At 40.2% G+C, this 15,327-nt stretch overlaps 1 protein-coding gene across 2 annotated transcripts in view; it reads right to left on the reverse strand.

Annotated features, from left to right (window-relative positions):
• Positions 1–15,327, reverse strand: part of mkln1 (muskelin 1, intracellular mediator containing kelch motifs) — a 127,001-nt gene that overhangs the window by 102,622 nt on the left and 9,052 nt on the right. The gene's annotated exons all lie outside the window — the stretch shown is intronic.

Here is a 15,327-nt window from a genome sequence, read left to right on the forward strand (position 1 = left end):
TGAAAGTGGTAGTGTTTCCAATTATTCACTGGCCTTTTCCTTCTAAGTCAAAAATTACAATACCAAGTTATAGTCCAACAGGTTTATTTGGAAGCACTAGCTTTTGGAGTGAAGGAGCAGCGTTCTGAAAGCTACTGCTTCCAAATAAACCCGTTGGACTATAACCTGGTGTCGTGTGATTTTTAAACTTTGTCCACCCCAGCCCAACACCGGCTCCTCCACATCTTGTCCTTCTGGATAGAAACAGCCTTGTTTGTACAAACAGTTGCCATGTGACAGTAGCAGAGGGAGTGAAAGCAAAAAGGGAGAGACCTGGTACCAGTCAAGCATGTCGCTTTGGCACTAGCTTCGAATGCGGTTGAAGCCTCACCCATCCAGTCAGGAGGGGAGTGTTCTGTCACTCTCCTTACCCTTCCCATGTAGGTGGTGGTCAGAGTCAGGTGATGAGTTACTTACTGCATGCAGTATTCCTATCCTCTAACCTACTCCTGTAGCCAAAGTATTTATACGGCTCATGCATTTCAGTTTCTGGTCAAGATAGCCCCAGGATGCCGATAGTGGGAACTCACCAATGACAATACCACTAACATCAGGGCACAATGGTTAGAATCTCTCTTGGAGGAGATGACAATGGCCTGGTATTTGTGGGACACTTGACTCTTAACTCTTGTTAGGCTAAATATACATTTTATCCAGGTCATCAGGCATAATGAAGGCCAGCGTTCCAAAAGCACGTGCTTTTGGTTAAAACTGTTGAACTATTACCTGGTGTCATGTGACTGCTGACCATGGGGCATTTGAACATGGAATGTTTCGGTATGAGCCATCGCAAATGTTGCTGAACATATCATTGTCAGTGCATATACTCACTTTGACCCAATGATGGAGGGAAGGATGTAGTAGAAAATGGTTGGGTCCAGGACACTATCTGGTGGAATGTCTGCCGAGATGTCCTGAAACTGTAATATCTGACCTCCAATAACCATAATCACCCTCATTTATAGTCGGTATGAATCCAACCAGTGGAGACGTTCTTCTCTCCAATTCCTCCCCAACCCCCACCAGACTGCATCAGGGTTGAATTCTGTACTGATGGCAGCCCGCAGTGCCTCATGGATGTCCAGTCGAGTTGCTAGATCGATTTGAAGTCTCTCTCATTTAGTGGTGACAGTGCCAACATGATGGAAGCTGTGCTCAATATGAAAACAAGACGACATTGCCACAAGGAATGTGCAGTACTGTCATGAATAAACACTCCAGAGTCAGGCAATTTGAGGAGGATGAGGTCAAGTATGATTTTCCCTTCTTGCTGATTTACTCACATTCTGCTGCAAACACAGTCTAGCAAAAACGGTCTTCAGAACTTGGTGGCGCTGCCTCGCTACTCTTGCTGATGGATATTGAAGTCACCTAGAGTACATTCTGCACCCTCGCTACCTTCAATGCTTCCCCATGTAGTATTCAACATGGAGGACGACTGATTCATCAGTCAAGGGAGGTGGAAGCACACATGGTCAACACCACCTTTACTGTAAACTTTGCTGTTCCATTTCCTAATAATGGAGATTCTGCACATATGTTCTGTTTTTCCAATAGTCAACTTGGGAAATGTTCAGACCAAGACCAAATCCAAATCAGTGCCTCTGCTCATAGGAACATGGGAGCCAAGAGATGCTGATCATTATGCCCTTCCAAATCTGCTTTGCCATTTTTTTCAAATCCTGTCTGCCTTCCCCAATAGTTCTAGAGTCCTTAGAAGATCGTCAGCTCATAGAACTAAAAGATAAACTTAAGACTTCACTTTTTTTTAATCCAGAGAAATAGTCCTATATTTCTAAATATCCCACAAATCAGCAGCCATTGCACAATACATATATACTTCACTGTGTGAAATTTTCTTCATCAAATATTTCCACTTCAAAAAAGATCACAGCATATTAATCCCCAGACAAGATCTTAATTTCAGATGTAGGTATAGGTGTTCAGTTCTTCAATACTCAACGGTCAGTCTCAAGGTAATTCTACATGTAAATTATATACCTTTCTGTGGTTATGTTAAGACTCAAAGTCACTCATGACTTCACAGCAACATATAAAAGTAACACATCTTCCAAACAGGATCTGCATGTATCATGGCTTTAACAATGACGGTATTCCAAAGTTGGCCAACTGTTCAACCAACCAATCTGGTTAGCCAGTTAAGCAATTCATTTTTTTTCTCAGCAGACATACAATAACAGACATGTTTTAACATTATTTTGACAAAGGAGACAGAACAACTATTAAGCTGCAAATAAATTAAGCTGGTAAATCTTAACCTTTTATCATGACACCACCACAGGAACAAAGCTTTAGCATGACAAAAGAAAAGATAGGACAGAAAGTTTGTTACGAAGCAAATGCAACAGGATATTAAAACAGGACATGAACCAGGACACAAGGTCTCTATCTACGTGTACGCTCATTAATCTATTCAATGACTCAAGGCTCACAAGACAAAGTTAAGCCCATCAGGAAATATTTAAAAACAAAATTTCACTGACAAGCATACAGGATGATGCAAAACATCGCAGGAACTTTGAGATGTCAACTGCACTATTTATGATCCCCCATTAAGATGTTTACACACAGGTCTCTAGACATATGGTCTAGACAGGAGGTGAGTAAAGTAATTTAACTTCTTTTCATGTATTAGCAAGATTTGAGCCAGCTGGCATTTGTTGCCTATCCTAACTGCCCACAAGAAGGTGGTGCTGAATTGCTGGTGGAAAGGGGTAAGGTTTATTGTGACACGGGTGTTGTTCCCATCCTACACACAGTCATGATTCTTGCATGTTGTTCGAGTCACCCATCTTTTTAACCCTAATCTTAACACAGCAAAGAGCCATCAGTCCCAAGGACTTAGTCTGTTCCAATGACACCAATCTTTTCGGTGCTCCAGACTCTAAGACGCTTCAGTGGTATTTATCCCATTTTCTAGGCTCAATTCATCATTGCATCCAAGTCAATAATGACCAGCTTTTTCTACGTCCTTCATAGTTCGCGCGGCATGAAAATGTGTCTTTCAAACTCCTTGCCGTATACTAACCATGATTTCCATCTGCCATCATCATACGTGCTTCACAGCTTATTTTATCACTGATAAAATGAAAAGCTGGGAAAATTAATTAAAATCAAAAAGCAGTAATCAGAATGGAATCCAACATGTCAGCCAAAACATTCACAACAGCATGACCCCAAAAACCTTTGCAAGAGTTTATTTAACCAAACAGTACTGATCTGAATTGACAGCGGGACAAGATGCTCCTGACAGGATCAGCTGATATTGAAAGAGCTCATCTTGCAGCTAAATCTGCCAGCATCATCACTGCCACAAAATTCTCTAAGCTGATTGAGGTAACATTTTGTTGATTGCAGATTTCAAGTCATGAACAGGTTTAAATCATTTTGCCATTCAAGTTGCCCAGAGACAAAACATCACTGTACATTACTCATGTGCAAGACAGGGCCACTGCATAAAAAAGTTTCAAACCATAACGGCAGGAATAATTCAATTTACAAAAAAGAAAAACAAGTAACTGTGGATATGGGAAATAAGAAACCACTGGTAACCTCAGCAGGTCTGGCAGCATCTGTGGAGTGAACGCAGAGTTAATGTTTCATATCCTGTGACCCTTTTTCAGAACTCTGCTTCCTCTCCACAGATGCTGCCAGACCTACTGGTTTTTCTAGCAATTTCTGACTTTATAACTCAACTTACACTTCTTGCATGTGCTACATGAGCCTGACTGCAAGATCACAAATTATAGGATTATATTCAGTGCAATCTCCACAGAATGACCTTACAATACAAATGTACAAGTGCTTATTTACAAACGGACTTTATTGTTAATGCATAAGCAACTAAATACTCAAATCTAATAAATATTACACAGGCCCGTACAAAATTTACTGTGCTCAATCATATTTCCAGCTATTTTTCTTTAAAACTATAAGCACTACTGGTAAGCACTAACCATGACATTAGCCCCCAAGCGTATTTGAAAAAAATTGATTAACCCTCAATCACTAATTTTTCTATGATCTATAGAGCTAAATGAAGCATATCTCGTGAGTCCAGTTGAGTTTCTGGTCAATAACAACCTCAAGGATGTTGAAAGTGGGGGATTCAGTGTAGGTAGCAGACTGAATGGCAAAGGACAGTGTTTAGATTTATCCTATTGGAAATAGTCATTGCCTGGCATTTGTGTGGCATGAAAGCTACTTGCCACTTATCAGCCCAAGCCTGAATACTATACAGAGCTTGTTGCATTCGAACATGGACTGCTTCAATATCTGAGATGTTATGAATATTGCACAAACATTCTTACTATATCCATGTAGCTTGTATATAGTTTCTAACATGCAATATGCTACATCTTATATAAGACAAGAGCTTCTTGTTGGACTAACAAGTGGCTTTGTCTCTCTGACATCTGATGAAGTAGCCCCAGTAGATTTTTACCCTGAGAGGGGATGGTGGCAGCAAAACTATCCCATAGTGAGCAATAGTGCAGACCACATTCTAGAAGAGTATGGTCTGTAGCATGGATTGCCTTTCCATGGGGAATTATAGTTTGAGTCAGACTGCTGACAACCCAGTGGAACCTCCCAATTGCCAGTGATCCACAGATCTCACTTTGGGATCTGTCTGAATAAGGGGTGTGCTTGCTCTGTCTCATGGCTTTATTCCTTATTTGTGATGTAAGGGAAAAAGTAAGTTTTTTGTAAGTCAGATATCATGAAGGAGATGAAGTCTTTGAAGCAGCTGAACTTTGATGGGCCAAGGACACCACCCTAAGGAATGCCTGCAAAATTGAGCTGGAGCGGAGGTGACTGACCTCCAACAACCACAACCTTCTTCCTACACGATAGGTATGACTCCACCTAGCGGAGAGCTTGTCCCCTGATAATGCATTGATTGCAGTTTTGGTAGGGTTCCTTGATGCCACACTCAGTCAAATGTGGCCTTGAGGTCAAGGCTGGCACTCTGACCTCGCCTCTGGAAATCAATTCTTTTGAACTAAGGCTGTAATGAGGTCAGGAAATTAATGGCCCTCGTGGAACAAAACAAACTTACATTTTCCTTACATCACAAATAAATAAGGAATAAAGTCATGAGACAGATTGAACATACCCCTTATTCAGATCGATCCCAACGTCGAGTCCATGGACCACTGGGAAGGTCAGCAGTCTGATGCAAATGCAAAAATCAATGACATACATCCCCACGGAAAAGACTCTTATGCAAGCAATCCACAATACAGACAACATCATTGTAGAATGTGATCTGCAGTATTGCTCACTATGCAATAGTTTTGTTGCCGCCACCACCCTCTCCCAGGGTCAGAATCTACTGGACCTACTCAGGTGTTGTAGAGAGAAAACAACTTGTTAGTCTAACAAGAAACTCATCTTAAACAAGATGTAGCTTATTGCATGTTAGAAACCTCATGCAAGTTACGTGGATATGATGGAAAATGAGAGAGACGAAGAGGAGGACCTAGATAGTCAGTCTCACTACTTTCAAATCCTTAGCTGACTCCAACACCAAGAACATTAACATTGCAGCAGATGGTGCTAAAGACATTCATCAATATTAAGTAGGAAGGGTTCAGAGGGATATATAGGCCAAAGGCTGGCAAATGGGACGAGGTCAGATTTGGATGTTTGGTCAGGTAGGGAAAAAAAATGACTGCAGATGTCATTTATCACTCCATCCTGCAGGCATTCTGCCTCTATTCCTGATGAAGGGCTTTTGCCCGAAACACGATTTTCCTGATCCTCGCATGCTGCCTGAACTGCTGTGCTTTTCCAGCACCACACTAATCTAGAATCTTGAATGTTTGGTCAGCAGGGACATGTTGGACCGAAGGGTCTGTTTCTGTATGATTTTGACTCGATTTCTTTCAGACCCATATGCTGTTATAAAACATCTTCTATTTCAACCTCACCCCAAACTTGATTTCCTCAATCTTATTAAATTACCTTTACCAATAACCTATTCCCACTCCAATCTCTCAGTTCATAGGTGATCCAGAGAGTTTACTGCTATCTCAGAATATATCTTCTGATGTCTACTACATTGGTGTTGGATTGGGATGTACAAAGTTAAAAATCACGCCACACCAGGTTATATCCAACAGGTTTATTTGGAAGCACTAGCTTTCGGAGCACTGTTCCTTCATCAGCAGCACTCCGAAACTTAGTTTTCCAAATAAACCTGTTAAAAATATTTCTCCCATTTCTTTACTTCCAAATCATGACATCTCTTACCTCTGACTCGAAGGGATCAATGCTTAAATTTAGCTGTTCTCCTTTCAATATATTTGCAATCACTCAATCTTTTAAATTCACAAGTTATCTCCCATTTTTATATTTTATCCCTTGTTCAACTATGCTTTGGTGGTTTCTACACAAAAACTCCTAACCCTCAGACTTAATATTATTCTTTAATAACATAAGCTTTCTGTTTTTTAAAGGTATTACTCTCTTAGCAGGACACAATGGATCTTCTTTGCTAATTTTGTGTTTTAAATGGAAGAGTTGAACCTTTGCTTTTTGCTTCAGATACTTCTCACATTTACTTATAGCCCTATCATTACTCACCACATAATATAAAAGTTTTTAAACAAATAAAAAATGTGGTGAATGAGAAAACATGCATACCATACATTTTTTAAAAACCTCCTTTTCGGAACAAGAGAATACTATTCATATTATAAATCAAAAATCAGGAACTTTGCAAATTACTATCATTTTGCTTTGAGAAAAAAGTTGCTACCAAAATAATAAATAAATTTTTTATCTTCAAAAGTGTTTTCTTACCTATTATACCAAGTTAAAAGCTCTTGCACAATATTCCTACATGTCATTATAACAATCCTTTGCATTGTAGTGAATGGGCTGTTAAAATTTGAAATCTATTTTCCTTCCAATACTATCAAACAGACAGCCTCCTCTTCAAATTTTTTTAAATTTTCTATAACCTCAACTCAACTGTCCAAAGTTCTGCTTGTTTATCATCTAACCAGGTTGGCCAATACCAACTCCCTCCGCAAAACTGAAAACCCCATTCTTATCAACAAACCTCCCCACGACCTCACCAACCTCCTGTTACCATCGACCCCTTCATGCCATATCAGCATTTGATTCAGGCCTTCTAGACAAGGGGAAGCTCTAACGTAGCAGCCTTATTGATAGGCTAGTAGTTCAGAAACCCATGTTGCAATCCCAACAGCAGGTGGGAAATCTCAATTTTAAAAAGGTGAATTAGAATTTAGTCTGAAGACAGTCATGCAACTCTTGTCAATTGTCAGGAAAAAAAAGTCCAGTTTACTTATGTCCTTAGCCTTTCAGGAAAGTAATTTGTCATCCTTAGGTGGTCTGGCCTGTATGTGACTTCAGATCCACAGCGAGGTGGTTGATTGACTCTTAACTGACATCTGAAATGGCCTAGCAAAGCAAATCACTCAGTTCAAGGGCAAAAAGTGCTGACCCAGCAAGCCACATGTGATCAAAATAAAATTGATCATTTCACCTTTAACATCAGAGTAATCAGACATTTTGGTCCACTTGGCTGTAACCCCATTCCTCCCTAAATTTCCCGTGTTGCAACTTCTGACTTTACAACTCAAACCAAGCAAGCAGGTACCTCTGAGCACCCAAATAAAATGCATCATTCATACCTTTCTTACACAATGAAGTATCATAGGATCTCTGCTTGTATTTCAGTAGCATTTTAATACAAGTTCACAATAGCAACCATATACTTAACTAACACAAAGCTCAAGCTCCACTTGCCTTTGCAAATTTGCTAACTGCTCAAAAATACACACTCAGATGCCTATCACCTATCTTCACTATAAGCATAACTATACACTGCAGTATCTGAAGGCCACACTGGCTGACCGAAGAATTGTAATCAGGATTAGATCACGAGGAAAAAGGTCAAAACCATAGAATCAGAGCAGTAGAGGTGCCCTTCAGCCCATTGAGGCTGTATCACTAAAAATACACTACTATCTACATCAGTCCCACTTGCCCGCACTCGGCCCAGAACCTTGAATATTATGACACTTCAAGTATCAGAGTACATTTTAAAGGCGGAGAGGTTTCCCACCACAACTACCCTCCAAGGAGGGCATTCCAGGCCTCACCGGCTCTTCTGGTTAAGAAGGTTTTTCCTTAAACACCTCGAAACCTCCTGCCCTTTAAATTTTCAATTTTGCCCCCTTCGAATAAGGTAACAGCTGCTTTCCATTCAACCTGCCATACTCCTTGTACATCACCATCAGATACCCCCTCAACTTTCATAGTGGAAATGCTCCATCCCACTGCATTGAACAAACTACCCTTACAAGCCAACTGAACCAAAGCATCTTTCAAGTTTGAAATTCATTTAGAACTTCTGAAGGTAAAACAGTTTGACTAAAATTTCTCATTAAGCAATTAAACAATTTAAGGAGATTATTTGAATGCAAACTCCCAATTGATATTCAACTGTTTTATGAATTGGGTCAACAGAAGTTAAATGCGATTCTTAAATAGAAATATTGAGAAAACACTCCTTATGAAAGTTTCATTGCTGCAATCTTGATGAGAAAATTCTGGTTAAAGTCCAGCGTTGATTTTCACTTTTGGCTCGTAATGGATGAATGAAGCAAGAAATGTAAAAACAAAATGCCATTACAGAAGTTTTAGAAAATGGGATTTCAAAGAATAAACCTGACTATTCATCCATCACATTCCTCATGACTTACTCAGTGTTTGCCTCAAATCTTCCACAACCTCACCTCTCCAGATATTCTTCCCTGTACAGATACTTTTCATTTGCAATACCTGACCACCAGAGTTTTCCTATTTATTTCACAAACGAGCTGGGGCTAATTCCTTTACATTTAATACTCAGCTGAACCGGCTATTATAGCCAAACTTGAGTCCTCACATGCACTCTGGACACAGACACGGTCTTACTGTTTCAGTGATGTTGTAACAATAATATTAAAGTTTGAACGACTTCACAAAATCAGTGTTTTTATTTATAAAATCACTCAATCACATTCTGTTCTGGTCAGCTTGACCTGATCCACATGATTCCCTCCTCACATGCTCAAGTTGATAGTGACCACCGTAAAGTCAATATTATTTTACCCACATTACCATTCGCTTTAGTTCTTTGCAAAAATACAATCCGTAAAATTACACTAACTAGGTGGATTGTTCTGTTTATTTACCATTAACAACTCTAAGCGTAATTATTTTCTGAATTAGTCAGGGGGCTTGTGACTCCACCAAAGCTCCCCACGTGAAAATAAGGAGTGGATGGTATTTGGCCCCTCAGGCCGACTCCACCACTTGATAAGATCAAGGCTGATCCAAATGTCTCTCAGACATCCAATTTCCTCCCTCAGTTGAAGCAAAACACTCAGAGATACAGTATAGTTTTACATCCTTCATCTTTATTCCAGGCTGTAGAGGGAGAGATAACGATCGCCCACGTGCAGAGACACGAGTTTACTGTCTTCTCTGCAACAGCAGTTTCTCACTGAATTACATAGTTATTTTACAGGGATCAATAGCAGAGACCTGTTGTTATACAAGGGATGTTCTGAACCTTGTTCACTAGATTCATACAATGGATATTTTTCCCCTTGTTAGCTGACCTTGCATACTGAATGCTTCCAATATTGTTAAACGGCTTTACATAATGACTGCATTTCCACCTTGTTAACCCATTATCTGTGCCTTGTAAACTGCAGTTCTTATCTGATCCGAGTCATGCTCAACTGACCCTCTTGTTTCACAAATCTCTAAACTTAACTCTTTCCCTTCCCTGCTTATACTCTATATACATTCTCTCCTCAAGTCACATTCTCACCTACCCTGAGTAATCCTGGAGTTCCTTCATTTTCAACAATTCATATCCACAATAAAAATGTTCATTCACATCGTGACTTCCATCGACCTCATTCTGGAAATTGTTGACAGTTTCACATAAACTGAAATCAACAATTAGCAGCAACCTAAAGCTTAGGAAACAGTCTCTATCAAAAGGTACCTTTTTCATATGAAACATACCGGCACTAAAAACAGACAGATGACAACCCAGGGAGATCCTCAGCCAGAAGAAGAAAAGTCACAGAAGACGACCGCAGCTATGTGGTTTGGAAATTAAGTTGATGTAATTTTAATAAAGTATTAGAACATTATAACTTAGGACATAGAACACTACAGCGCAGTACAAGCCCTTCCTGTGAAATCAATCTGAAGCTCATCTAATCTACACTATTCCATCTTTGTCCATGTCTATCCAACAACCACTTAAATGCCCATAAAGTTGGCGAGTCTATTACTGTTGCAGACAGTGCGTTCCATGCCCCTGCTACACTGAGTAAAGAACCTATAGCTTTAAGTTGAGGGGTGATAGATATGTCCCCGTGTTAGCCATCACCATACAGGTGAAAGGCTCTCACGGTCCACCCTACCTAACCTTATGATTATCCTATATGTCTCAATTAAGTCACTTCTCAACCTTCTTCTCTCCAAAGTCCCTCAGACTTTCCTCATAAGACCGTCCCGCCATACCAGACTAAATCCTCAGAACCCTCTCCAGAGCTTCCACATCCTTCCTGTAATGCGGTGACCAAAACTGTATACAATACTCGAAGTCCAGCCACACCAGACTTTTGTACAGCTGTAGCATGACCTCATGTCTCCGAAACTCAAACCTTCTACTAATAAAAGCTAACACACCTTGTGCGTTCTTCTCAACCCTAAGCAACCTGGGTGGCAATTTTCAGGGATCTATGTGCATAGATGCAGTGCAATGAAATGATCCACTGAAGTAAACATTTGGTAAATCCTCCAAACAACTAGCAATAATTTAGGACACATAAATGGGTTGTCTCCATTGCCTAGCCCAAACTTGAAATGACACAGACTTGTACAGTAAGGCATAGCGACCCGCCTGCTCATCCACACTACCAAGAATCTTACCATTAGCCAAGTACTGTTTATTCCTATTGCTCCTTCCAAAGTGATTCACCTCATACTTTTCCAGATTAAACTCCCATTTGCTATCTCTCAGCCCAGCTCTGCAGCTTATCTGTCCTTCGGTAACCTGTGGCATCCTTCTACACTATCCACAACTCTACAGACTTTAGTGTCATCCACAAATTTAGTAACCCATCCTTCTATGCCCTTATTCAGGTAATTTTTAAAAAATGACCACCAGTTGCCCCAAATCACATCCTTGCAGTATACCACTAGTAAATGAATTCCAGGATGATCATTTCCAATCACCCACCACCCCCTGTCTGCTGACAGCTAGCCAATTTCTGATCCAAATTGCTAAAATCACCCACAATCCCATGCCTCCATATTTTCAGCAATAGCCTACCGTGGGGAACCTTATCAAACACCTTACTGAAATCCATATATACAACATCAACCACTTTACCTTCATCCACTTGTTTGGTCACCTTCTCAAAGTCGTCAATAAGGTTTGTGAGGCACAACCTACCCTTCACAAAACCGTGTTGATGACCCCAATCAAATTATTCCTCTCTAGATGATTATAAATCCTGTCTTATAAAACCTTTTCCAACATTCTAACCACAACCAAAGTAAGGCTCACTGGTCTATAATTACCAGCATTGTCTCTACTCCCCCTTCTTGAATAAGGGAACACATTTGCTATCCTCCAGTCTTCTGGCACTATTCCTGTAGACATTGACGACAAAGATCAAAAGAAAAAACTTCGGCAATCTCCTCCCTGGCTTCCCAGAGAATCCTAGGATAATTTTCATCCCACCCAGGAGACTTACCTATTTTTACACTTTCCAGAATTGCTGACACCTCCTCCTTGGGAACCTCAATCCCACCTAGTCGAGCAGCCTGTATCTCAGTATTCTCATCACCATTGTGTTTTACCAGGGTGAATAGAGACAAAATATTTAGCACTTCCCTTCTCTCCTCTGACTCAATGCACAACTTTCCACTACTATCTTTGATTGGTCTTAATCTTAATCGAGTTCTTATTTTATTCCTGATATACCAATAGAAAGCTTTAGGGTTTTTCTTGATCCTAGCCGCCAAGGACTTCTCCTCATGTTCCCTCCTGGCTCTTCTGAAGTCTTTCTTTAGCTCTTTCCTGGCTAACCTATACCTCTTAAGTGCCCTAACTGAGCCTTCACATCTCATCCTAACATAGGCCGCCTTCTTTGTCTTGACAAGAGATTCAACTTCCTTAGTAAACCATGGCTTCTGCACTCAACAACTTCCTCTCTGCCTGGCAGGTACACACATATAATGGACCTGCAGTAGCTTTTCGTCTAATAAGTTTCATATTTCAATTGTGCCCAAACCCTGCAATCTCCTTCTCCATCCCACATCTTGCCTAATGCATCATAATTGCCTTTCCCCCAGCTATAACTTTTTCCCTGCGGTATATACCTATCCCTTCCCATTGTTAAAGTATGCATAAGCAAATTGTGGTCACTATCACCAAAATGCTCATCTCCCTCCAAATCAAACACGTGGGTTCATGACCCAGTACCAAATTTAATGTGGCCTTGCCCCTTGTTGGCCTGTTTACATACTGAATCAGGAAACCCTTCTATACACACTGGGCAAAAAATAAAAATTACCCATTTCAACTACTTGAAATATAGTATTTCCAGTCAATATTTGCAAAATTGAAGTCCCCCATAATAACTACCCTGTTGCTGTTGCTCCTATCTAATATCGTCTTTGCTATCCTTTCCTCTACATCTCTGGAACTATTCTGAGGCCAATAGAAAACTCCCAGAGTGACAGCTCCTTTCCTGTTTCTAACCTCAGCCCATACTACCTCAGTAGACCAGTCTTCAAAACGTCCTTTCTGCCACGGTGATACAGTCCTTGACTAACAATGCTTTCCCCTCCACCCTTTACCATCTTCTCTGATCTTACTGAAACATCTAAATCACAGAACCTGCAACAACCATTCCTTTCCCTGCTCTACCCATGTCTCTGAAATGGCCACAACATTCAAATCTCAGGTACCAACCCATGCTGCAAGTTCACCCACCTTATTATGGATGCTCCTGGCGTTGAAGTAGAAACGCTTCAAATCAACTTGTTGGTGCTCTCATGAGACCTTGAATACCCTACTACTTCGGACCTCGCTATTCTCAACCTCCTGTATACTCAAACTACAATTTGGGCTCCCATCCCCTGCTGAATCAGTTTAAATCCACCCAGAGAGCATTAGCAAATTTCCCCTCAGGATATTGGTACCCTTCTAGTTCAGGTGAAGACTATCCTGTTGTAGAGGTAACTGCCTCCAACTCATATGGAATTGTGAGGCAGATATTACAAGCAGTTATGAAAAAGGGGACTTGGAATTGTGCATACTTGTAGTTTAATGTTCACTTTTAGAGTTAAAAATAAATTGATGCCATTTTCTTTCAGCAGTGGAATTTGGGAGTTCTCTGATACTCATTTTAACAGATTACGAGGTGAGGTGAGCTTTTCTGGCTCTTTGATTTAACAGAGGGTTCACCTCTCGGTCATAAACTTTTGCAGATGCTATTCTTAGTCTTAAAGCATAAAAATTATGACAAGCCAATATGCCCTAGGACCAAAATGTAAACCACATGACTAACTACCACACGCGATACAGCAGAAACAACCCAGACTGCATACATTGCTCAGTGACTAAAAACTGAGTTCAAACCTGGGAATAAACTTATTTGAGATTTTCAAGAAAACTGATTCCAAGTAGTGTTACTTACAAAAAACAGAAGTGTGGAGATTACATCTACACCAGAACCACACAAAAAGCATTGCTGCAACCAGCAACACTGCTGAATTTCTACAAAGACAAAATATGCCAGCTACAGTCAAAATCAACTCAGCCATGAGTTTAAAAAATTGAAACAGCTCCCTTACATTGATAACAGTTGCACAAGGCAGAGAGCATGAGAACGGTGACAACCAAATTCCCAAGCATAAATTGGAAGGCCACAGACATCTTATGCAAATGTACATTTTTTAACTATAAATCTAGTTTGCTTTTTAGATTTACCTGTTGCTGGACAAGCCAGCAACAAAAATGGTAAAAATGATTAGAAACAAGAGCCTGAACAGAGAGGATAAGAGACAATCTGCTCATTGAAGGGAAAAACCAGAAAAATCATTTTGCTGCAAAAATAAGTTTCAGAATTTACCATTTAATCTCATATTCAACAGCCAAAAGAATCAATTGATCACGGTCATCAAGCGCTGTTAGTGTAATGAGTGATTTTTCAGAGACTGAGTTGAGTGTTATAATCGCACTAAGTTACATTTTTAAGAAGGCAGATTTAAGACAATAAGATACTTGAAAGGTGAAGATGAATTCCAACAATTGACCATTCCAAAAGGTGGATGTGCATATATACAAGAGAAGATTAGACTAAGTTGAATGATATGAAACAATGGCATAATCTACACTCGGATTGTTATAGGAAAAAAGTGAGGACTGCAGATGCTGAAGATTAAAGTCAAGAGCGTGACCCTTCCTGAAGAAGGGCTTATGCCCAAAACGTCGATTGTCCTGCTCCTCGGATACTGCCTGACCAGCTGTGTTTTTCTAGCACCACACTCTCAACAGCCTTATTACGTGAATTTGGAGAAGGGGAGAGAGAGGGAGAGCAACAACCGGTGTTGAGTTTAATCTAAGGGTCACCATGCCTCAGGCAAGAGGTGAAGTTGAGAATGTTCAACCTTCACAATGACTTCAGCCGATGCTAGAATTTAACATGTGCTGTTGGTATCATACTGCACCACAAACCAACCATTCATCTTACTTGACAGGAGGACCAGCAGTATAGGATCAAATCACTAACAATCACTGCCAGGAGAAAAACATAGCTTAACAGTCCAGACAAATCAAGAAAGTCAATACAGGGTACGTCTCAGGAAGAGCTAGGAGTGTGCATCATAGGAGATGGAAAGCCAGCTGCACTTGTATTCAAAAGTCTATTGAAAATGCAAAGCAATTTGTTCAACAGAGCACGAAACATTTGCTCTAGCATTCAGGAATGCAAGAATCATACTACTCAATCTGCTACAAAAAAAAAACACAACAACAACTGCCACTCACAAAGTGATCTCTAAAACTAAAACAAATGGTCAATCCAAAAATGACACGCGGGACTGTGTTGGAAGCAACTCCTGAGACAGGCAAGTGCCATCTATCATGAGCATATGTACACACTATAGTTTCTCAACACTATGATAAATGCTTAGGATTTAATTGTT

Source organism: Chiloscyllium punctatum, chromosome 44 (genome assembly GCF_047496795.1).
Source record: "Chiloscyllium punctatum isolate Juve2018m chromosome 44, sChiPun1.3, whole genome shotgun sequence".
NCBI classification, from domain to species: domain Eukaryota; kingdom Metazoa; phylum Chordata; class Chondrichthyes; order Orectolobiformes; family Hemiscylliidae; genus Chiloscyllium; species Chiloscyllium punctatum.